We start from the raw sequence: 25,993 nt of genomic DNA, 5'->3' as shown, positions 1-25,993 counted from the left end.
ACAAATCTGTGACGGACGAAAGACAAGTGGAACCAAACATTCAAAGGTCAGCTGGTTGTCAACGGGAGGGACCGGAGAACAAGGGAGCAGAGCGAGGGAAGGAAAGATTACAAGGTCCACTTGTAGGTGACATCCACACCTGTCATGTCACACACGGCGGGAAGTCAAGAGATCACGAGACGGAGACGCGGTGAGACGCGGTGAGGTGCAGAGACATCCACACCTGTCATGTCACACACACACACACACACCTTAAGAGGTCACCGCTAACGGTTTGAGACAGAAGGTGAGAGCGCGCTGAGCGGAGAGCGGCGGTGGCACGGGGTCATGTCGCGCTTACGGTGACATCTAAACCGTGTCGTGTCAAAGCGTCTCGCGGTGACCACACAGAGACGGACACGGAGAGTGAAAGCGGGGGAGAGGCGACGTCTCGGGCCGGGGGTCGAGAGGTCGCGGTTTCAAAACAAAGCGACGGCAGACTCACCGTCATCTACGTCCACGTGACGGACGTTATTAACCGTTTTACTGCCTTTAATTATTTAAAGAAAGGCTGCGCGCGGTGTGAGTCCACGTGGAGACAGAGCCTGTTTGTCAGCTGTCAACTCGGATCAACGCTGACACAACAACACGATCCCCAGATACCAAAGACAGGTTTCAGAAGGAAAGACGGGTTTTAAAGGTGCAGTGTGGAGAATTTAGCAGAATATAGCGTGTTGGAAAACATATGTAGCCTTCATTTAGCATCAAACTCTGTACATTTTGTACTGTAAAAACAATCACTCCAATCAGACCGTCACTCAAGACCTTGGGCACCATTTATGTCACATCAGGGTTCACAGACAGGACTGGATTTTAGACCAACACTGATACACATAATGGTTATTGTATGAGCTCTAAAGACATGCTTCTTCTTGATACTTATCAGAAGTTATCAGAGCAGTGACTGCCCACAGATGTCACTGAACTCAAACCCCTCCCTAATTAATCCAAAACTTATTCAATCAGCAGCATCTGGAGTTGTCCATTTCTTAAAAACATTTGACAAAAGACCTTTTGTAACTAACGATTATTCTCATAATTGATTAATCTGTCGATTACTTTCACGATTAATCGAGTAATCGTTTGGTCAAACCTGGAGATGATTCACAATTCACAACTTCTTTGTTGTATGGGGAAAGTTAAGTCTGTGATGAAGTCCTGGAATTTAAGCTCTGTAAAATGTGGCCAGTGCTCACTGTTACTGCAGTAACAACTGTTGTCTTCAAGAAAGTCCATTTCCTGCTGATTTGATGACTTCCGGAGAACTAGGACCTGCACCAATGAGAATCTACACAGAAACTCTGACTAATAAATATGGTTGTCATTGAATGCATCTTTTGTCCAATAAATAATGATCATGGTTTAGGGAAAACCAGTGCGGGGGTCACGCGTTACCATACACTGACAACAACTCCCACTCCTTTGTTGGCAGATGGGGAGAGCGTCACTCACCCCCACTCCCACTCTCACCCCCACCCGGTTTCTCACTCACAGGTGAGAAAATATGTTTCACACAGGATACAGGAGCACTGTGTGTGTGTGTGTGTGTGTGTGTGTGTGTGTGTGTGTGTGTGTGTGTGTGTGTGTGTTACCTGGTGTGTTTGTGAGGAACTTGACGGCCATGTGAGCCAACGGAGATCATGCAGTTGTCTCCGTTGGTTTCAATGAAGTCGTGGTGCTCGCGGAACATACGAATAAATGCCTGCACGGAAAGAGAGGGAGGGAGAGGGGGAGAGAGAGAGAGAGAGAGCGAGAGAGGAAAAAAGGGAACAGCTCTTTTAAATCAAATTAGCATTTTTCCACATCCTGGTTTCAGTGAAATAAGAGATGACGACTCAAAAATCCTGCCTAACTCACCAACATACAGTCCTTGTGATTTATATGTGCCACCACAGGGGAGCTACAATCTTCTGCTCACGACTTAATAGAATCTTATCAAATTCATTATTTTCCCCACACACAATAAATCTGTATCCCACCAGCGATGTTTCACAATCATTCATTCATGTTATTATTTTCATAATCGATGAATCTGTCGATTATTTTCTCGATTATAACCAAAACGATGGAGTGTTTAATGATTTCTTTGTCATGTGGAGCAAAGACACCAAGAAAATATTCACATTTAAGAAGCTGAAACAATCAGAAATCTTTGTTTTAATCCTGAAAAAAAGCTTCAAACCGAGTCATTAATGATCAAAATAGTTGACGATTTATTTAGTAATCGATTACTTTCACCTCTAATCCCAATACTATCATGAATCGCAGTTATTGTGGTCAGGAGAACTGTGACGGAAAACCTTTATATATCTCATAGCCTCCACATTGTGCTGTGTTTTATCCCAAATATGAATCTAAAAAGGTTCATGATTTACAAAATGTGGCTTTGTTTCTGGCGATTTAAAAAGTAAAGCGTAAACGAGATGGGTTCAATTTATAGTGTCCAATTAACAATGAGCAATGAGGGTTGGGTACCTCATCAACCCTTGACCTGGTGGAGACTCGAACCAGCAACCCTTCAGTATGAAATGAATAAGTAGTGAGTAGTAACTGAATACAGGCTTAACTACTTAACTACAATTAGAATAGTGATCAGTACAGCTGTGTTATAGATGTAGAACATGACAGATATTAAGGTTTAGAACTTAAAGACTGTTTCTGACATGCAAACTTATTTACATTTTTCATTTAAAAACAATAAATTGTTCAGCAAATGTCCTACAACGTTCAAAATGTATGATTTCATCCATCCATCCGTCTTCTACTGCTTTATCCTCCACATGAGGATCGCGGGAGGACACTGACGCCAATCTCACCTGACAATTTAGAGTGTGGGAGGAACCCGGAGAACCCGGAGAACCCGAAGAAAACCCACGCACACACGGGGAGAGAACACGCAAACTCCATGCAGAAAGGCCCCTGTTCCGACCAAGGCAAGAGTGCTAACCACTACACCCACCGTGTGGCCCCCAAGGGAGAATACATTACATTTAGAAAGTAGAAAGTAGAATATTTTGCCTAAGCAGAAGAAAAGCTGGTACAAAAACACAGGCTGAAAGTCACCGGTACATCTTTTCTACTTCATTTACATTCACTGTAAATCAGAGGAACACAAGGCAGACACTGGATAGCATTGTTTACACACACACACACACACACAGGGACTCAGGGGTGCCCAGCATCCTGCACAACCCCAAAGCTCATATCCAGCATCCTAATAAACCACAGAACAGCAGTCGTCTCACACAAACACATTCATACACATAAATGACCCACGGACGCACAAACTCCAAAAATGTGAGCTTCAAACACACACACGCACACACACAGGCACACACACACACACACACACACAGCTGCAAACCCCTCTTGCACTGTGCGGAGGCAGACACCTGTCTGTGAGAACATGGGGGTCTCAAATGAAAGACGGAATCTGAATATCTGCGGCAACAAAAGAGGACAAAAGGAAATGCACGCACACACACACACACACACACAGGATAAAGGTAATTTATTTCTCCTCTGTGGTAAAAAGGGAGGAAAAAAAAGAGGGAATGCTTGCATCTTCATTGCTACAGTTTGTGTGTGTGTGTGTGTGTGTGTAGCAGTGGACACATCAGCATGAAAACTCATTATTGTGCCCATTCCACAGTACACACACACACACACACACACACACACACACCTATCTGCAAACATGGCTGGTAGGTGCCGTGGCTGCAAAACACTGAAACTATCCAACCACCACGCCCCACCCTTTCTCCGTCTCTAATCTGCCACCACCGTCCCCTTCCTCCTCCTCCTCCCCTCCCGCCACAGCCCTCAGCCAGATGAAAGGCCGGCTAAGCCGCGGAGGTCGTGCCGAGCGGGGAGGGCGGGCATCCGTGCTCCCCGCGACACGGCGGGCCGCCGGGGTCGCCGCGTGCCCTCTAATCCCACACCGTTTAACGGCCCGCCTCGCGACGACATTCGTTAATCACCGGCTCACATCGCCCGTCGCCCCAGCAGTCAGCGCCGTCCCACTGGCTGCACTGACTTTTTTTTTAATGTCCTCCCGACCTTTTCTTTTTTTTTTGTACTGTATTTTCATCTCACTTTTATTGTTGGTATCTCTTTCATCCTCTTTACTCTTTTCTGGCGGCCAAAAAAATCTTTCTACCTTCTTGCTTTGCCTCTGCAAATAAAAGAAGAAGTCTTCATCACTGCCTCATTACAGACACGTTACACTTCCAGTAACGACGTAAACACAAAGAGGGAAAAGTGGCACGAGGTGAGAAGGACTGAGGCTTTGAAAACGGGACTTTGTCCTCAAAGTGGATGTGCTGAATCCTTGCTGAGTCAATTAAAGTTCAACCACACTGAAGATGATGATGACAAAGAGTTCTTAATATTACAGAGAAAACTATAACACACACTTTAAGGTTTGGCTGTTTTTAAAATATGTTTACATCCTTGAAATAAAGTCCATTTTTCCTTGATTACTAATACATTATTGGTTGGTTGACCCATAAATGTCAGAAAATGTGTTAATATGTGTTTTAGTGCTGAAGGAATTACTCGATTAATCGATTACTAAATGAATCATCAGCTATAATCAATTCATCGCTTTGAGGTTATTTATTATTAGGTTTTCTGATTTTTCAGCTTCTCAAATGTGATTTTTTTCTGGTTTCTTTGCTCCATATCACAAATAATCCATTAAAACCGAATCATTTTGGTTTGTGGACAAAGACGAGACATTCAGGATCATTGAATTTTTCAACATTTTCTGGACCAAACAACTACTTGACTAATCGAGCGAACGATCGTTAGTTGCAGCCCTAATGTGTTTCCCAAACCTCGAAACAATGTCCACAAACCACACAATCATTCAATATTAATGCTATCTTTGTTATATGGAGCAAAGAAACCAGAAGATATTCACACGTAAAAAGCTGAAAAATCAGAGAAACAACTGATTAATCAATCATCAAAAAGTAATCGATTAATAATCAATTAAGCTCTAAAGTAAAACATTACTGTGTTTAATTGACTGAATATTCAATATTTTGTTTAAAAGAAATTCCATTTCTTGTTTTTGAATATACTCTTTTTTTAATAGTGATTACAAAGTGTTAACATGAAGTCCCAAACCTGGAAAACGTTACATTCATTCATTCATTCATTCATTCATTCATCCATCCATCTTCTACTGCTTCCTCCTCCACATGACGGTTGCAGTTTTAAGGGTTTCACTGATCAAAAGTCTTTTTAATTAACTAACTAAGATAAAAGCCTAATAATGCAAGGTAAAAAAGTCAGCGTCTTATTATAGATACAGTATTTAAAGCCTCCAGTCACACTTATAGAAAACATTATTGACGCTCTAACACTCTCACGACCTCTTGTCACGATGTGTGCTCGTCGTCTATAGAACGACAAATACATATACACACACACACACACACACACACACACACAGGACGTACAAAAGACGGCGAGTAAACGACGGAACAAACACGACGACTAAGAGCGCGACTGGCTTCAAACGTGTCGTCCAGCTTTGTAACGGCAGCCACTACGAGCCTCAGGTGTTCGCCATCGCGCTCGTCTTTGATATTCAAAAATAAGCTAAACTAGGAGCACGGGGGCCCCCGCTTTATTCTCCAAAAAACCCACACAGACACAAAAACACGACTCACACACACACACACAGGCCCATTGTCGTCCCTCTCTGTTTTGCATTCTTCCTTTTCCCCAGTTTAAGTCTTTATTAGAAGTCTCCTACGGTGTCCGACACACCATGCAAATTTCGCCGCTGTGCTTTTGTGCCGTAACAAACCAACCACACACACACACACACACACACACACACACACAAACTCCACATCATAAATAAACATCAAACCACACCAGTGCCTTCAGCAAACTCCACACACACACACACACACACACACACGAGTCGCGTGTACAGTAATGTGTTTCTTAAGTAAAGAAACCTGAGCCTGCGAGACGTGAAAGACACGACCTAATCAACACTCGGTCGACGAGGAAGAGTGACGTGAACGCATTAGAATTCATCACACTGAACAGGCCGTCGATGTCGATGATGATGATGATGATGATGATGATGAGGGGATCTGGAGCCAATTAGTGTCTGAGTGAGCGGCAGAGCTGGGATTTATCTCCAAAGCTGTGATGACAAAAGCCTAAAAAAAACAAAACACCTGTGACTTTGTTACAGTAGGAAAATAAAACAGCGAGTTACATTAACACAAAAGTGCGTCGAGTCTTTCCAATCCAACCGTCATCATCGTCATTCCTCCAGAAATGAAGCCACAGTCGTCCATTTCACTCTAAATGGGAACATCATTGACAAAACTGACATCACCTATTAAAGAAGAGCTGAAGCCAGTAAAACTGTCTACTGTGTCTCTAAATCAAGCGCTTAATCGTCTACTGCGGGAACACAATTTGAAACTAGTGATTGAGATTCCCAAAACACTGGGTCGGGACCCACAGATGGGACGGAGGATTTTTTTTTTGGGTCCCCAAACAAATTGAGTTCAGGTTTATGTGTGTGTGTTTTAAATAGAGTTGCCTAAACATCAACAAAGTGATTGATTTACCTATTTAAAATCATATTGGGTACATAGATATAAACTAGTTGCTACATTATGTAATATATTATATTGTGATTTGGACATTGTTTAAAGAGTGGGTCTCCTTACAGAGAGTTTGGGAAACATTGGATTAGGAAATTACCAGCTTAACTCAGAACCAGTGACTGGTAAATCATTTGTTGATTTGACTGTTATCATGACCAACACAAATAACACATAAACACAACTTAACCGTGCCACGGCGAGTTGAGGCGAGGCAGTGGAAACACGCCATAAAACACGCCAGAAAAACAATTTACAAAACTGCACAACCTTTTTACTGATGTTATAAATCACATCAGAAGTTAGCTCAAGTAAGATACATTTCGAACAAGGTCATTTACGAATATACCGCGTACACATTACCATCAAAAATGTTATTCCAATATTCAATGGAAAAATTATTGGTCAAAATATTAGAATATTCTAAACTCCAGTGCATGGAAGCTAGTGAACGCAATACATGGTTCTCAGCGTGTTGAGCTAAACACATGAAGTCCACTCTCTAAATACTTGCTGCTGCTGCCACCCTGTGGTAAAAGATGAACCATAAATGAAGTATTTTAGGTCATTGGAGTATAGAAATACTAGTTTTTATTAAAGCAATACTTGGTGGGTATCTTTTTAGCACATTATGACAAGTCATAGTAACTAATCACCTGGTTTTAATCAAGCGAATAATAGTACACACTGTACTGAAAATACTACATGTTTATAAATGAATCTCATTGTATTTATTAACATTTTAATAAATACAAATATATCAACTCCTAACCTGCATTACAACATCTTTTTATATGACTATAACACATGGACTGAGAATAAATGTTATAATTATGTCTCACATTGTGTCAAAATTATGAATAAATGATTTTATCCACAGAATAAATGGACAAAATATACAGTATACACACACACACACACACACATATAAAGTAAATGCTCACCTCATTAATCAAAACAAAGTTCACATGAACCAATCTGCACGCTGCACCTGATCACACTGCTTTTAATTGGCTTAAATGAGAATAACCTTTACTCTAATTGGATGCATGTGCATTAATGTGTCTGTGATGTGTCTTAATGCAAGAACTACGTGTGTGTGTGTGTGTGTGTGTGTGTGTGTGTGTGCATCCATCTTCATACACAATCACATACATATGTTGTCGCACTGTATGGTGAGGGTTCAAGGAGAGGCCATCGACTCTGTGTGTGTGTGTGTGTGTCTTGGGGACTGTGGACAATTGCCGTCCACGGGGAGATTCCTCTGTGAGACAGTGACATTTACTTTCCAGGTCACTACGACAGTCCACAGGCTTGGGGGAATAAGGTGCCTCCACCATGCTGCCATGGTGACACAGCCTGGGGGGGGGGCCACAGGGGGGACAGTGTTACAGTATAATATCATCTCTATTGTCTCCGATGCACCGGGTCATTACAATGTTATTCTAAGGACTTGACCGACCCTGCAGGTTCATGGAAGGACAATTTCAAGCATCTGCAGACATTACTCGCCTCCATGAGCCAACACGTTATGTGATACTGGTCAAAATCACTGGTTTGGAGTGTGAGACAACAAGCCCGTAAAATCTACAGGAACACTGAAGGATGAATCATCTCACGGATGGAAAACAATCTAGATTTTCTGTTACAAACTTGAAAAAGTACTTGACAACAGCTGAGCAAAGACTGAAACTTTAGCCCCCATAACACGTTGTACACGATCTGTGGTAGAACTATCACGAAATAAAGTTTGGGGGATTGTAAAGGGAAAATTAAAATCTACGTTGTAGTGAATGGATGAGAAATAGTCTGGTTTGGGTCTGCGTGACATAAATTTCATCGGTTGCCCATTTCCACATTGGAACGTAGTTTTTGTGTCCGCAGAGGTTGCGCTATCGTCCATGTGAGACCAATTTTGTCATTTGTTGATGTCCATGGTGGTGAAAGCGGACGTACACAAGAACCACCAAAACAGAAGCAAAACAGTCACGTTGTAGACTGGAAACATTGTGTTACAGTCAAAAGAGACAATAGAGAAGACGGTAACCATAGAAACTCGCTTGATATTATTTGAGGAAGTGCACTGGTCTTTGAAACAAGAAAACCTCCTTACACAAACTCTGCAAACAAACAACTAGAACAAGGAAATGTATATGTACGAATGAAAATGCTCTATATCGTTAGCAAATAACACACAACGACAAAAACCCACACAGGACTGTCACTGTTGTGTATGTTTCTGCAACGTTGTCAATCAAAAAACGGATCCGCCATTCCCCTAATTATTATCCGCGCCCCTCCCACTGCTCTATTGACTCCCAGGGAAGCTGAGCTTCCATGGAAGTGAAGTTTTTTGCCACATTGTCCAATCACTGTCGAGCTCTTTCTCTCAAAACCTGGGCACACATTTTCAAACTTTCCCTGGCAACGAGAAATGCTATTTTATGATTAGCTGATTTTATGATTAGCTGGTTGCTTCCACGCTTCGATGCTGGCATGATTAGACGATGGTATTGACACTGACCCACAAAATTGTTGCGCCTGGTAGCTATAATCCTGTTTTTGACGTCATTTGAGAGGAAGCTGGGCTGAACTGCCGCACATGTACAAGCACACTCACAAAAATGACAAGAAAACACAAATAAGGTTGAGAAATCACTTCTTTACATGGAATGTGAGACTGAGTTTGACACGATAGACTGACGCGTTAATGCAGAGCACGGAATATGGAAACGTGACCCAGGAGACAATCTGTGCTTTTGTTTGCTCACCTTTCCAATAACCGGCATGTCCACGGATCCCCAGGTGTCGGCCGCCCAGTGCACCGCCCCCGACGCAAAGTCTGCCGTCACTATTCCGAGGACTAACACAGACGGACACAGACACAAGAAAAGCCCGTGTGTGAACAAACACCAACGTCTCACAACGTGGTTTATTTCTTTAAAATGAAAAAACAGATAAACTGTTCATTTCACTTTCAAAATAAAATGAAAAAAACAGATAAACTGTTCATTTCACTTTCAAAATAAAATGAAAAAAACAGATAACAAAAAACAGATAAACTGTTCATTTCACTTTCAAAATAAAATGAAAAAAAGGAGCGTTTCCTGTTTCATCCAGTTTAGATTTTTCCCATCTAGGTAGAGCTGAAACAATTACTAGATTAATTTATTATTTATCGATGACTAAATTAGTTGTCAACCATTTTGGCAATCGATTAATTGTAGTTTTTGGACAAAATTTGACATTTTGAGAACACAGTCCTGTCCTTCTAGGTTTGAGAAACACTGATCGACATTTTCGGACATTTTATGGACCCAAGCGATTACTGGATTAATGGCGAAAACAATAGACGGATTCATCGATTATGAAAATAACTGTTAGTTGCAGCCCTAAGCGTAAGTTACGTGACGCAAAGGTCGCGTAACCCGGATGTAAGGGGGTGGAGGAGCTTCACGCGGGACAACGATCATATAACTGTCTGCAAATCAACAAAATTATGACATATTTCTGCTTTTTGCTGGAAGTAAGAGGTAAATCTGACCACGGGGAAGATATATATCTGTCATTTATACATGCAGTCATCAGAGGGACGCAATGAGGGGACGCAGGGACCGTCTACAAAGTGCAACGCCTGAAAGAGATATTAAAAAATATTCCATTACTTCACCATAACGCGGTGTGGTGTCGTCACTGCTGTACTGTACTACATGATACTACACCACACGGTTTGAAGAAAAATATGCTTTTGAAGAATGTTTTTGTAAATATTTGCCAGTAATAACTTCAAATAACTGTTGTCAAACTTTCTGTTTGGTGACAGAAAGTGTCTGTGATGTTTTGTAGTCATGCAGTTTAGTGCAACAATAAAATGAAACTCAGCAGAAATTGTCAGGCGGGAGGAGACTAAAGGACGGATGAGAAGTTGAAGCATGTTGTATTAATGGACTGGGTGAGGTCTCTTTTCAAGCACTGGGAGAACAAGTCGCTCTTTACCAGAGGTCAACGACCCATTCAGACACAGTGTGTGTGTGTGTGGTGGCTGTTAATATGTGATCAGTCAGATGAAGACAAGTGTACTCCGGGTGGCAGGGTCACGACCCCTCTTATGTGGAACACCAATGCTGACGCGGCACACGCACACACACACACACGCGCGCGCACACACACACACACACACGCACACACACGGGCTGTTTGAGGTGGCAGGTGAGACCTCAGCGTGGAGGAGACCAAACTCACAGGTCAGCAGAATTAACTACGAGACTTTAACTAGAATCTAGTCGTACTCAATCACAAAACCTCACATCAGCGATTATTAACCAACGCAGAGAGAAGTGCGAGGGTCAAACTCAGCCACACACACACATTTTATAGTTTGTGTTTTTTTTCACTCCTGCTTCACTCGTACGTGAAATGTGATGTTGTTTCTAATTTGCATCTTTTACTGCTGTCTCCCTTTAAGATACAATAAAATAAGGTAAGATCATTTAAGATACGTTAATATAAGTTAAGGTAAGGTAATTTAAGACAAAGAAAAGATACGATAATATACAAAAACATACGATAATTTACGAAAAGATACAAACAGATACGAGCAGATACGATAATTTATGAAAAGATAGGATAATTTACGAAAAGATACAAACAGATATGAAAAGATACGATAAGATCGATAATTTACAAAAGATACGATAATTCATTTAAAGATTTAAAAAGATACATATAATTTAAAAAAAGATTGATATTACGAAAGATAATGTAAGATTACTGACTGCGATATTTACGAAAAGATACGGTAAATTACGAAAAGATACGATAATTTACGAAAAGATACGATAATTTACGAAAAGATACGGTAAATTACGAAAAGATACGATAATTTACGAAAAGATACAAACAGTTACGAAAAGATACAATAAGATACGATAATTTATGAAAAGATATGATTTTACAAAAAACAATAACACACCAACATCATAGTGTAGATGTGTTTATCTATTGCTGCTGTTATATTTTCACAAAAATCCAGGTGTGAACAGTCGTACTTAATGTTGTCTGAAGCTAAAGAGACAAAAAAACTGCAGAAAATGCACAAACTTCTTTCTCACGTCACTTTCTTTTGTTCTTTGTCCGTCATCGTCCTCCTCCTCCTCCCACCATCACCGCCTCCTCCTTCCTCCTTATCCAAATGTGCCTTTAAAACTTTAATGCGTTCAGATCCTAATGTTTCACATAGCATTAGCAGACTATAAGATATTCATGACGGTTACTTTTAATAAAGCACCCCGGCCTGCGACGTGTGTGTGTGTGTGTGTGTGTGTGCGTGCACCTACATATAGACCTGTGGGCCTATGAATATGCTATCAGCCTCTCCTAAGGTATGGACTGACGTGGTCACATGAGAGATTTAAAATATGTGATTATGGATATTTTAACGATTCTTCAGACGTGACCCTTCACCCTTCTTTAAAAAAAAAAAAGACAGAAACAAAGTTTTGACCTAAGAGTGGACTTAGAATTTAGAAAAACTCAATCTGATATTAACCAGATTAAGAAAACAGTACGGCACTAGGAATACGCGATATTCAGATTATAAAATGACAAAAGACGGTGTAAATACAGTAATGTAAATTAAAATTTCTATTGGTTTATTAGGGCACTAGGTGCTGAAGGATCCTATTGAAACTGAAGGAATTCTACTTTCTTTCCCATGCCCCAAAACACCGTACTCTTGTCTTTTCTACATCGTATTTCATACTTTGCACTAGAATGGTGTTCTAATTTATTCTATCGTGCTCTATTCTATTCTCTTTCTAACTGCTGCGACGTCTGAATTTCCCCCAATGTGGGAGTAACAAAGTCTGAATTTATCTAATCTAATCTAATCTAAAATGTTGAGAAACCCAATCCCACTATCCTGAAATTATTGTGTTAATCTGAATTAGAGGAAGTCTTGAGTTCTTTCAAATCTTTCAAACATTTTTAAAGACGTACTGTATATGGATAAAGAGGCATTTTTATATGTTCGTACTGCCTTGGGGTGTATATACTACTACAGTTTATTGTCTTATGTGTTTTTACTCATTAAAAATAAAGACATTCATTCAGTCATTCATTCATTCATTAACCAGGTGCTTTCAATCCACATGGACTCAGTCCGTATTGAGGTTAAGTCGCTCTGTTTGTCTCACAAGATTCACGTGGCACCATTTTCTTTACTATATCCCACACAGTACACACACACACACACACACACAGTCTTTAAACTCTTACTGTGCCCGCTGTGTGCCGCACACGCACGCGCACACACACACCATGATGCCTCAACTCAACTGATGGATTTCCTAACACATTCTCACATCTCTATTACACACGCAACCTCCTTTGACACACACACACACACACACACACACACACAAATGTAGACACTCAATCTCTCTCTGTACACACACACACACACACACACACATGCGTCGTAAGGCCGTGGAGCAGTGGGGCGGCTGTCAGGTGATGTGCGTCAGTCCTTGGATCCTCCGGCTCCCTGGTGAGGGGAAGGAAACTAGGACAGGCCTCCACAGAGTGCAAACACACACACACACACACACACACACACACACACACACACACAAGCCCCTGTCCCCCAGGCCATGGCATTGCTGGATATCACATACAGACACACACACACACTTAAAAACAGTCTCTAAAAGTATGTACATATGAACAGACATATGTTGTCATGTTAGAACACACACACACACACACACACACACTGACTCACAAAGACACACCCAGGGCCACACAACTTAGCATCCAAAATGATATCTCACACACACACACACACACACACACACACACACACACACACACTCACTTGAAGACTCTTAGGGCCAGAGCAGTGCACTCATTAATATCGTTCTGACAACAACTGGCTCCCTGGCAACCTCCTCTGCCCGCCAGCCAGCAGCACCCCCTCCCCGCCCCTGCCTGCCAGCCTGCGGCGTGTGGGGATTTAACCTGGGCGGAGCCGGGGGAGGAGAACGAGGGGTGCTAATAGGCTGAAATTAATCAACGCCGGCTGATTCGCTGTCTGGGGAATGAGTGGCGGGCAGCAGGCAGGCAGGCAACACGTCCTGAATACTAATGGACTAATGGACTAATGGAGAGGGGAGACAGAAAAGTAGACCCCCATTAACCATCGCCACGGTGTGGCAGGTAACGTGGAGAAATAAGGCAGACAGACAAGAAAAGAAAGGGGCAATTTAACCTAAATTAACAACAAATAAAGAAAGCTGAGAAGTTGCACGTCAAAGCCAACGTGTGGTAAATTACGGTAACTTCACTCGCGCTGTTGCAGGAAGCCGGCGAATCGGCGTCTTTGTCGTCCATTTTTTGGCCTCAAACAAATGTTATTTTAAATAGTTTGACACTGCTCAAATTTAACAAAAAAACTTTTATTTTTTCTGCATTTTAAATGGTGAATATACTATTTTAACATGCAGGAAGTTGTAAAAAGCTTCCAGATATTGAAATATTTTGGCCCTTTTATGGTTAAAATAAGCAAAAAAAGCCTTGGGTGAATTCAGACCTTCCTTGTCTAGTCCAGTTAAACTAGTGGTTCCTCTGGATTGGTGTGAACACGGTCTGAAACCTGTGATGTGGACAGGACAAACACTGAGCTGATGATAGACACGTCCGTCCTCTGTGTCCGTCAGTCAGGTCCAAACACACTTAGAACAGGGGTGGGCAAACTTTTTTTTGGCTCAGGGGCCACATTGACGTCCAGGGGTCGTCTGAACTGTTCATGAAATGAACGACAGAGCATCAATAAATGGGACGAGACGCGAGTTATGTGCTGTGAGCTATAAAATCACAGAACCGTCACAGACTGAATACTGAATGAGTCACGTGTGGACATGCAACAAAGCCAACAACACGGTGTCTTTCCCCTTCGACGCGCGTGCGGGACGTCACAACGGAGGCGTGGTTAAATCGTAGATTTGAGATGGTGACATCCTTGGTTATGAGTGAACACGAACGCACAACGCGGCAAAAACACACACTTCTCACACACTTGTGGGCGGAACGACGGCAGCTCAGAGCGTCAGAGCTGCCGACACTCCTCGACCACGCCGTGTCTCGTCCTCTCGTTCCCTCCATCATCACCTACACTCCGTAAACTGCATTTACAAACACTAACACACACTGAAGGTGTCGACAGCAACGCACAGAGGGTGGTGATGTACACACACACGCACACACACACACACACACGCACACAGAGAGAACGCTGCTTCTGTTTTGATTTTCACTCTCTTTCTGTGTCCCCTGCTTTGCTCTCAGCAGACTGTCTTCAGATGGGACTTGGGGAGACAGCAAGAGAGAGAGGGAGAGAGGGAGAGAGGGAGAGTGATGTGGGTGGTAAAAGTGGGTCACATGCTCAGAGAGAAAGAGAATGAAAAGAGGGAGACGAGGGAGGGAGAGAGAGAGACACTGAGAGAGACTGACAGTGAAAAGGAAATTGGGGAAGAGAGAGAGGAAAAGAAGGGGGAGATAAAGGGGGAGGTCGAATTCCCTTGTTCAGAAGTGGATCAGTCACAGGCCGCTTTCCTTTCATCTGATCTCAGTGGACCACAGAACCTGAGACACACACACACACACACACAAAACCAACATAAACACAAAGTACCACTCATGAAGAAATGATACACAAACACAATTTGTACGTCTTTATGTGGCAGTGTGCGCATGCAGACACACACACACACACAATCCTCCCAGACAAATGTTATAAATCCATTACCCACCAGATTCAACTGCAACAAAGACAGGAATGTGGCAAATGAGATTCAACAACAGCATACCAACACAATGGCGCGCACACACACACACACACAGGAAGACAACCAGATGCATATATCCAAGCACAATAATAACACAAAGACATTTAAACCACTTGAGAGCCAGTGTAAGTAGGCCCTGCTCCAGCCTGTCTACCCTGCAGTAACACACACACACACACACACACACAGGGATGGACAGATCCCATCATGTGTGTGTCTTGTGTGTGTTTGTGTGTGTGTGTGTGTCATCCCCTCATCTCCTGGGCTTTCTGCTACCACCATATTCATCTGTGGCCCTCATAAGGATAATTACACACACACACACACACACACACACACACACACACACACACACACACAGAGAGCTCATCTCTAAAAATACACAATACTCCTCGTTCCTCTGTTGGTCAAGGTCAGAAGTAAAATCCTGCCTGGAAGGCTAAGCCTAAAGCCATGGATGGACTGTGTGTGTGTGTGTGTGTGTGTGTGTGTGTGTGTGTGGTATAATATAGTATATATTGTCTCTATATGAGGTGTCAAAAATAATCAATTTAATGTAAAAATCGTGATTCTACATTGTAAAAAATTTTTTTTTTTACACGAGACTCTGTACAGATTTTCCATGAGTTCACACACAAAGTCATGCATAGACGCCAATAGCGCGGCGCGTTTTTCGCCTCATTCGAGCTTTTGCGTCACTTGCTTGAGTTGAAAAATGTAATCTGCGCGTTTCTACGACTCTCCAGACTCGGTTGGTTCAAGAAGGAGGATTTCAGATTATGAGCTGTGGTTCTCAAACTTCCTGTGGTGGTAGCTGAGTGCGTAGAAAATGAAACAAATAACAGAGTAATTCAATAATATCACCTTATCTCTCGTTCCTCAATGGTGTTACTTTGAGAGCGTGGTACAAAAGGTTTGAAATCCACTGGCCTCAATACTTTTTCTTGGATTTGCCGTGTTTCCGTTGCCTTTTTCAAATACAAAAACTAAAAGTTGACAAACCGAGATAGTTTTCTGTATTCAGGTACACCAATAAAACCAGATCCATCCATTTTTTTTGACGTTTCTACAGTTCTACGTTTTTACACCACAGTTTTCTACATTATTACCTGTTATTGTGGAAATCTGTTTCGTCTGCGTCAATGAAACAGTAAAAGAACAACGTTTGTCCTCTTTTTCACACAAACAAACTCAGTTTCGTGATCTTAAATCCTGATGATGCAACTTTAGTACTGCACTCTCTACACACACACACATACATACACTGCTCATGTGCACACTGAGGTCACGAGAACACACACAGGTCAGTGTCAAGTTCAGCTCGTGTGAATCTCAGGGCAAAACACACAAGCTCGAAAGGTTCTGACCTGTGACCTCTGGGACCCAGGGGTCAGCAGTTTGGGGAGGCTTTGGATGAGTGTGTGTGTGTGTGTGTGAGTGAGAGTGTGAGAGAGAGAGACTGTCACATATGAGGAGTAAGTGAGTCACAGCTTCACACCTTTTAAAGGTCCAATGTGTAAAATTTAGGGGGAATTATTTTCATTATTTTGGCAGAAATTGAAGAGAATTATTCTTGATTTTTTTAAGTATAAAATCACCAGTTCTCCTTTTTTATATTTACATCAGTAGCTGTGGTCAGCGCTTTTCGGATCACCATGTTTTCACAGAAGCCCACAATGGACAAACTAAACGTCTTTTGAGTTCTCATGCCAACTCAGGGCTATGTAGGTTCTTTGCACACATTGTACCTTTAAGGACAAATTTGCGTCGGTCAAATTTACAGACTGCGGCTCAGATAAGTCGTTTTATCTTCACCCGCTGTGTGAGTGAACGGTAGAAACGGCCACTTAAAGCGGCTTTGAGCACTTTATAAATGTAAATATAGATAATTTAAGACATTTTAGGGCCACATGTAAGAAATGACATAAAATAAAGCAGCATTTTGAGATTAAAGTCAGAATTCTGGAAAAAAAAGTCCAGAATATTCTGAGATTAAAGTCGGAATAATGAGAAAAAAAAAAAAGATTCTGAGAAAAAAATTATTCTGAGATTAAAATCCAAATTCTGAGAAAAAAATCAGAATTCTGAGATTAAAGCCATAATTCTGAGATCAAAGTCAGAATTCTGAGATTAAAGCCAAATTCTGGAGGAAAAAATTCTGACTTTTTTCCTCAGAATTTTGAGATTAAAGCCAGAATTCTGAGGAAAAAAGTCAGACTTTTGAGATTAAAGTCAGAATTCTGGAAAAAAAAGTCCAGAATATTCTGAGATTAAAGTCTGAATTCTGAGAAAAAAAGTCCAGAATATTCTGAGATTAAAGTCTGAATTCTGAGAAAAAAAGTCAGAATATTCTGAGATTAAAGTCGGAATAATGAGAAAAAAAAAAAATTCTGAGAAAAAAATTATTCTGAGATTAAAATCCAAATTCTGAGAAAAAAAATCAGAATTCTGAGATTAAAGACATAATTCTGAGATCAAAGTCAGAATTCTGAGATTAAAGCCAAATTCTGGAGGAAAGAATTCTGAATTTTTTCCTCAGAATTTTGAGATTAAAGCCAGAATTCTGAGGAAAAAAGTCAGACTTTTGAGATTAAAGTCTTTTAAAAGCCTTTTTCTCTGTGCCAATCTCAGCTGACAGTGCGAAAGGCGGGGAGGTCAAACCCTGGACAGTTTTTGAATTTCCTAGCCATCACAAAACGGAGTTTCAGTAACGAGACGTACGCATGCCAGACCCTGTCTGCGATGACAGAAGAGTTAAATTAGATATAGATGATATTAATTTAGGGATTAATGAAACACGGTTGACGTGTGAGACGACGGACAAACGGACGAACCAGGTTAAATACTTGTATGCGTTTGATCGCTAACGGAGCGATGACAACACATACACCAAGGTGACGCACACAAGTTGTTCATGTAAAAAGACTTGAATATCCTGCCAAATGAAGAGGAGGAGAGGAGAGGAGAGGAGAGGAGAGGCCGTCAGCAGACCGTGACACTTCAGACATATGGGAGGACCGAGGAGAGACGATGGGATGAATGGAGAGGAATGGAGAGATGCACAAACAGAGGGGGAGAGCGATGCGTCCAGCTGTTTGTCCATCCGAGCTCTGCTGTAATGAGCCCATGTTTGGCTCTGTGGAGCGTTGCCAACGCCTCATCTAACTTCTTCAAACTCTAACAAGCCAAACTGCTATTTAGATTTACCTCCCGCCGGCGCCGAACCGGACCCAAACAACTAAGCGCGTAGCAGCGTGGCGTCCCTTAAATGGACACTTTGACATTTTGAATTTCAGCTGTTTATTTTTCTTTAACAGACACTTGTCAGCGTGTGGCAAACATTTGCGCTTTCAAGTTTTCCGGGAAAATGGCTCGGCGGCATTGTTAGCGTCGCCGAGACGGTCGTCCACCGCGCGGCCCGCTGTGCCCTTTGGCCAAAAATGAGGGAAAGCTTGTGAGTCATTTGGAGATTTAACAGGTGAAAACACAAATCCACACACAGCCGTGGTATTGTCTGGTTTACACGGCCGGCTGCAGGCTCTTCATAGAGCAGCAGCGATAAAGTCGATCAGTGTCACATTTGACTGCTGCCCTTATTAACAGTTACCGCCCTACAAACAAGTGATCAATTAGTCAATTAATCGTCAACTATTTCAATAATCTATTCATCCTTGTGAGTCTCATTTTTCACATTCTTAAATGTGAATATTTTCTGGTTTCTTTGCTCCATAAAACAAAGAAACAATAAAAAATGAATTTGGTTTGTGGCCAAAAAACAAGACATTTGAGAACATCATCATTTCCAGGTTTGACAAACACTCTTTCAACATTTTCTGACATTTTCTGGACCAAACAACAAATTCCTCTATTTAGTAAACTAAGTAAACTATAACAGTTCAAATAATTGCATTATTTAAATGAACATTTACTGAATAACACTTTCTTTATGGTCTCTCTCCAGCCCACATTTTAAATACATGATCAAAAATTAACTTTTGGATGAAAAAAAAGTTAGTTTTAGTGACTTAGAAACACAAGTTCCGGTTAAAGTAACCCAGGGTTATAGTATATTCATTTTCTAATTACAAAACTATTTTCTTTGGAAATAAGTTGCATTACTGTCTTATTATTATCTCCTTATTACAACTCTATTTCTTCTGTTATTACCAACCTGAAAATGACATGAGAAATAAAACAGTAATACCATAATATTATCTTACTATTACAAGTGCAAGTGTTACCCAGACAACTGGATATATATTTTAATGATGATCCTAATCTAAGCCACATCTACGGTATCCATCGATGAAGCCTGTGCAGCATTATTTATTATAATATTTTGATTGTTTTTAAAAAATAAAACCTTTGCTTTTAGGACCAAATCACACAAAGTCAAAACTGGGCTTCTTCTAAAATCACTCTGATCTCACCATTGGGATCCATTTGCGTTTTTGGTGTTATCAATATTTACATCAGTCATCAGCCTTAGTCTCTCTTCTTTAGTACGAGGTACTTCCAATAAAAAAACTGTCGAAAAAGGGAAGTATGAAATGTACCTGGAATAAAAAGCCAATTACCTTAAATTCTACCGAGGTTTATGGTCTGTGTCATTCAGGAAGTTACTTTAAGAAAACCTGAGCCACTGTCTTTTTGACCTAAAATCCAAAATCTGGCCAATTATCCTCTAGTGTGGGGGCGGGGCTTTCTGTGAACAGGTCTGATAAAGAAGGAGCATTTGATTGTTCATTGAGCCAATACCAGATACGGAAGTCAAAGCAGTGCCACAAGAAGAAGAGCTACACAAACCTACATGTGTGACTGAATGTTTATTATGTTCTGTACACATAATAACACAATATAATTTTTCCATGTGTTTTTGGTTCAAACTAAGATAGTAGGGATGGGTCAAAATATCGATTTATCGTGCAATGTGATAGTCGATACGGGGTAAGGGTAAATATCGCTATTTTAATGAACAAACGAAGGCACTCTAAAGTAAACAGCCCCTGCCAGTTTTACTCACTGGGCGTTGTCACTACTTCATGGTTCCTCATGGTGGCGCTGCTTAAATGAACGAGGGGAAACTTGGGGAGGGGAGTTACCTGGCTGAAGAAGAAGAGGGAGTTTACAGCAGGATGACGACGGAGAAAGCTACGCTATGAGATGCATTCATCCACATTCACAACATAGACTTTATACACTTTATACACTTCTCACGTTTTAACGTTTTGTTTTCAGACAGATATCGCGATGTATCGCTATACGATTGTCTTTGCAATATTTTGATTATCACGTGATATAATTGGTATCGTGGACCATGTATCGCGCACCGTACTGTATTATGGGAGGTACTGTGTGATTCCCACCCCTATGGGATGCTATCAAAATATTAACTACTACACTCAGATGCAAGTATGGGAAGCTTGTGTTTTTGGCTTGTAACTTCTAGAATACTTGCACCCCATCTTTTTCATGCATATTGTGTTTGGTCTGTTGTAAACAATGTTAACTAAAATATTGACACTCACACACCTACGCACCAAAATGTGCTCAGTGAACTCACTGTTTTTGATGCATCATGACAAAAACTTGGAAATTTAAGGGTTAAAAACTTTAAAAATTCATTACTATTTGATATGTATGGAATGGGACTAAAAAAAAAATATTAATACAATTTTTATAGGTACATTTTTTTATGATCACATTTTGGTGCTCTAGGTGTGTTAACGTAACTTTTTTTTGAAGGCACATCCAGGGGTTAAATTTAGCTAATCGCTTCACAAGTCATTGTTCCGCCCTGGTGTGTGTGTGTGTGTGTGTGTCTGTTTACAAATGCCAGAGTGGAGATGTTTATCTCTCCAATGTAATGACACCGAATAATCGTGTAGATCACAATTCCAATTCATGTCAAAGGTGACGACTCAGCTCACGGGGTCTAAAAAACAGGATGAGCCTTCGCATCAGCATCCACTTAAGTGATTGACTTTAAATGGAAATTACATTTTTCTGACATCGTCAGTGAGGCCAGAGGAGGCGTTTTCAGCTCAGTGGGCGGAGCCGGGCTCAGTCCTCACAGTCACACGGCACAGGCTAGTGACACATGTTGGTTCTCCTCATGTGAACCTCGCAGTCACAGAGCGCCAGTGGTGCAAACCTCTCTCTCTCTCTCTCTCTCTCTGTTCTCTATCACCATCACCATCCCTATTTTCAGGAAGTGGTAACAAGTGGCCAACATGGCTCCACCAGAGGCAATTAAAAGGCGCAGTGAAGTGAGAAGCAGGGCAGATGGTCAGGCAGGAAAATGTGGCACAGTCCAGCTTGATGCACAACTGGTAGCACAGGTTTTCTGTGTTCAGGTCTGAGGCACAATGTGCTTTCCATCACCATGTTTGAGTCAGTGTATCCACAGTGATAACAGGCTCAATTTATCCAGTTATTATTTACAATATTTTCCCCTCCCGTTTATCTTTTTAAGCCTGTACTTGCTTTAAAATCCGCTGAAAACCAACAGTGACTAATGTTAAGTTAGTGTTGTTTCATTGGTCCATAAAACATGGGAAATTCCTGAACCTAGTGTTTCCCAAACCTCAAAATCATGTCCTCAAAAGTAAAAAAAAAACAAAAACATACAAAATACCCAGTATGTGATATTTGTATGGGTTATAGGCAGATATTCAATATAGTACCATGAGTCTGTGGGTAATCACTTTAAAAAAAATAAATATTTGGATTTCACAGCCTTTAAGGAGGCCATCCGTCAACAGCCCGAACTGACAAACCACCCAGAGCGCACGTTACATGTTTTTAAAACAACAGGGCGGGCTTGGAAATGGGACGATGTGCATTTTCCACCACTAGATATCACTAATTCTTACGTAAGGACTTTCTAAAAATCACACTGTAAATCGTCCCTGCTTGTGATTTTCCGTACTCAGTACATGATTTCTGCCACTAGGCGTCGCCGCAGTTAAAACAATAACAAAAGAACTGATTCACAACGTCGTGAAGCAGCGCGGGATCATGGGGAATTTGTCCGAGGAGAACTTGCTGCACAAAGCGTGAAGTGAACGGCAAAGCATCGTCGTGATCGACTCTTTCTACGCTGGTTGCCTGTAACAGAGACTTTTAAAACAGTACAGGGCAAGACTACTGCTTATATAAAAGAAGTCAGATTAACCATAATCTGATTAATCTGCCTCACTGTTAGTCACATACAAGCAAGATCTGTTTTGAATTTTATGTCACATCTTAATACTTAGTCTTATTTAGATATGTATTACTTTAACAACAGTACTTAAGAGGGTTTTATTTTCATTCTACTGTTTTTATTTCTCTTGTTTTATTGTTGTTTTATCTGGTTTATAATTTATGTATGATGTCATTAGAAGTTACCTTGAATAAAAAAATAATGATTTCTATGGATTTAAATAATGCTGGAAATGTTTAGTGTGAGGCTGCAACGGTTTGTTTCATGTTTTCCAAACCTTCTAAAATTCTTTCCAGAAAATATTAACATTTCCAAATCAGAAAACTTGCTTTTCAGCAATCGAACAAATCAACAAAAAAATCAGTACAATAAATAAATGTAATATCCTGAAAAGTAGTGTTTGTGTCTGTGGTGGAGAAACAGCACTTAGAAGAGCAGCAGGAATTGTGTAACTAATGGGAAACGTCTAACAAGGCCACCACAATTACACGGGGCCTCAGGGTCGTGACACAGACACAACACTTTGTGCTGATAAAAGCAGACAATTCTGTCCACACAAACACGAACACTGTCTTTTTTGTCAAAGTGTCTGTAGCCTGTGTGCACCAAGCAACCGTCCTGAAACTCCAGTCTCCGGGGTCCAGACCGCTGCTTATGTTTTATTCTACCAGACCTGTTTTCATTCCAGATGCCTAATCAGAGATTTATATAGACTAGTCTGGGATGCCAGGTGAATTTCAACTCAGATAGAAATAAAAAAAATAAGTCCTCACATCCAGTCCCCCCAAGGACTGGATGTGAGGATTACTGCTGTAGACTTTGTCACAGATATTGATTTTGTCCTAGGACTATAGAAGCCCATCCAGGCTGAAGGCAACAACTTCAGCAGCATGGAGAAAACAAACGCATGGACCCTGTGGGAGCGCAGGAGGAGCCTTTTTAAACACAAGCTGACTGAACTGGGGTTGATCGGAGAGGACGTTGAAGAGCTATTTCAGCAATGTGTTAATATACTTTCATATTTACAACGTCACTAAAACGGTTTGTTTTAATGATCACTGAAACACTGAGGTTGCTAATGTGTCCCGGGACCCGAGGCTGCTCTTTTAGATGAGTCCCAGACGATCAAATGTAATAATCGACGTAATCGTGACTAGTCGACTAATCTGGGCAGCCCGAGTGTTATTGTGTTGTTTACAGACAACTGTGTTGTCTTTCAAGTGCTTTATGAATAAAGTTGGGTTGGATTGGAAGTATATGGAATTAGATTTGTGTCAATATTTCTATTCAACACTTTTTTAAGAAGCTATTAAAATATCGATTTAATCATTCAAAACTATTGTATTTTATTGTTGGTTTGCAGACGGGCCTTAGAAATCCTCCTGCTGATTGGCTTCTGAGTCGTTAAGTAACGTTTATAATCTGCCAAACGTTAAATACTTCAAATTAAAATTATTTTGTCAACAAAGTGCATATTCAAACAATACAATACAATATTTTTGAACGATTAAAACAATAGTTTATTGCTTCTGAAAAAGAGTTGTACGAAAATATTGATACACATCTAATTCCATAGAAGTAGTGCTAGAACTGTACAGTGGAAGAGGTTCCCGGGCTAAATCATGAAAACAGAGGCACTTTTGGGGCAAAGTCAGTGATAATTATGTGTTAATATCTCACAAAACAACAGCAACAACAACTGAACAACAGCAACAACAACTGAACTCACCCTTTCATACAGTAATTAACTGCACGTTGTTGTCTGTCCTGTTAGCAACACACATAGTTTAATAGATTAGCCTGTGGGCTAAAGTGTTAGCACTTAGCGAACAGGTGTGTGATCATCATCATCATCATCATCAGTTTTTTGTCCTCGTTCCTCAGCACCGACAGAGCAGGTGACAACAGCAGCAACAACATCACTGACGGCAGTAAACACTGTTCTCACCGGGAGAGTCGAGCCGCGCCAGCTGTCGAGCCCCGGCGTGCTGCGGTCCCCAGCGAGGCGCTGCGCTGCGTGCTGCCGCCCCGTGCTCGTTCCCGGTCGGATCCTCCTCCGCCATGGACCGGTGCCTGATGTCGGTGTCGGAGAGAAGCGACGCCGCCATTGTCTCGTCCCGTGCCCCGCTGCCCCCTCCGCTTCAGCCTCTCAGTTACAATACTAGACGGAGTCGGTTGTTTTGTCGCGAGGCGGAACCGACGGATGCTAGCGAGCCACGCGCCACCCGGAAACACCAGCGCGGACACACAAAGCTGTTTATTTATGTTTAAACTGTATAAACCGTTATCACGTGACAGTCTGAACACGTGTTTACACACTGGTGTTCGTATCAAGGCTCTTATTAGAACGAATATGTACTTACTAGTCAAGTTTGTTTGTCACGTGAGCTGGTGCCTACTGTAAACACAGGTGGTCAGGACAGGACTCTCAATCAGAGGTAAAACTGGTGGCACGTGGGCCACATGTGGCCCTCCAATCATTCCTATGTGGCCCACCACTTAGTATCAAGTTATTTCTTTTTTTATGTTTATTTATTTTCAGATTCATTTTGCATCATAGAAACAATGTTTTTGTTGTGAACTGCGTGTCATTCTATATTGAAACAAAAATATTTGAAATTGTGACATCAGGATAGAATATTGTGATATTATTTTAAACATATGTCGCCCATCTATTCAGTTTTTTTTTCACTACTTCATCCAACTAAAATCAGACTTTAACATGCATGTAAACACAAGACAGCAATTTAATGTCGTGTAAACACGTTAGTCCGACTCAAATCGAGCTTAGTCTTAGTCGGACTAACATACTTGGATAATGCGATTCGTAGTCCAATTACTATATTATGTCTTCTGATTGAACTTAGTTTCCATAACAACAGAACTTACGGAAAACTTACTAAAGTCCAAACACTCTCCTGCATGTATGCAGTGAGTCGGACTGGAGACAGACTAGGTGTTCTGCACATGTACCAATAATCCTCCCTGGTCTTTGACCCAGAATTAGAAAGAGATGGCGAATAATCTGTGGTGGTGTTTTCCAAGGTCTTTTTGCTCCAAAGCTGAGAGTGCTAACCACAGAGTGCTAACCACAACACCAACCGTGTGGCCCTGAGGTGATAAAGCATCAGAAATAAGTTGAAGCGAGGGTTAATATTATTGTAGCCTAAAGTTTTTGTTTGCTATTCTGAAAATATAAATACATAAAAAATACTGTATATGAGTCAACAGAGGGGAACATTGACTGCTTTAACACGCTT

The 25,993-nt window shown here is 41.2% G+C and overlaps 1 pseudogene; it reads right to left on the bottom strand.

Annotated features, from left to right (window-relative positions):
- LOC122762706 overlaps window positions 1-25,237 on the bottom strand; it is a 36,627-nt pseudogene extending 11,390 nt beyond the window's left edge.
- Between the last annotated feature and the right edge of the window lie 756 nt (window positions 25,238-25,993).

This window comes from Solea senegalensis, unplaced genomic scaffold (assembly GCF_019176455.1).
Source record: "Solea senegalensis isolate Sse05_10M unplaced genomic scaffold, IFAPA_SoseM_1 scf7180000016002, whole genome shotgun sequence".
NCBI lineage: Eukaryota > Metazoa > Chordata > Actinopteri > Pleuronectiformes > Soleidae > Solea > Solea senegalensis.
The sequence above is the reverse complement of the archived record's forward strand: the minus strand, read 5'-3'. Positions and strand labels throughout refer to the sequence as shown.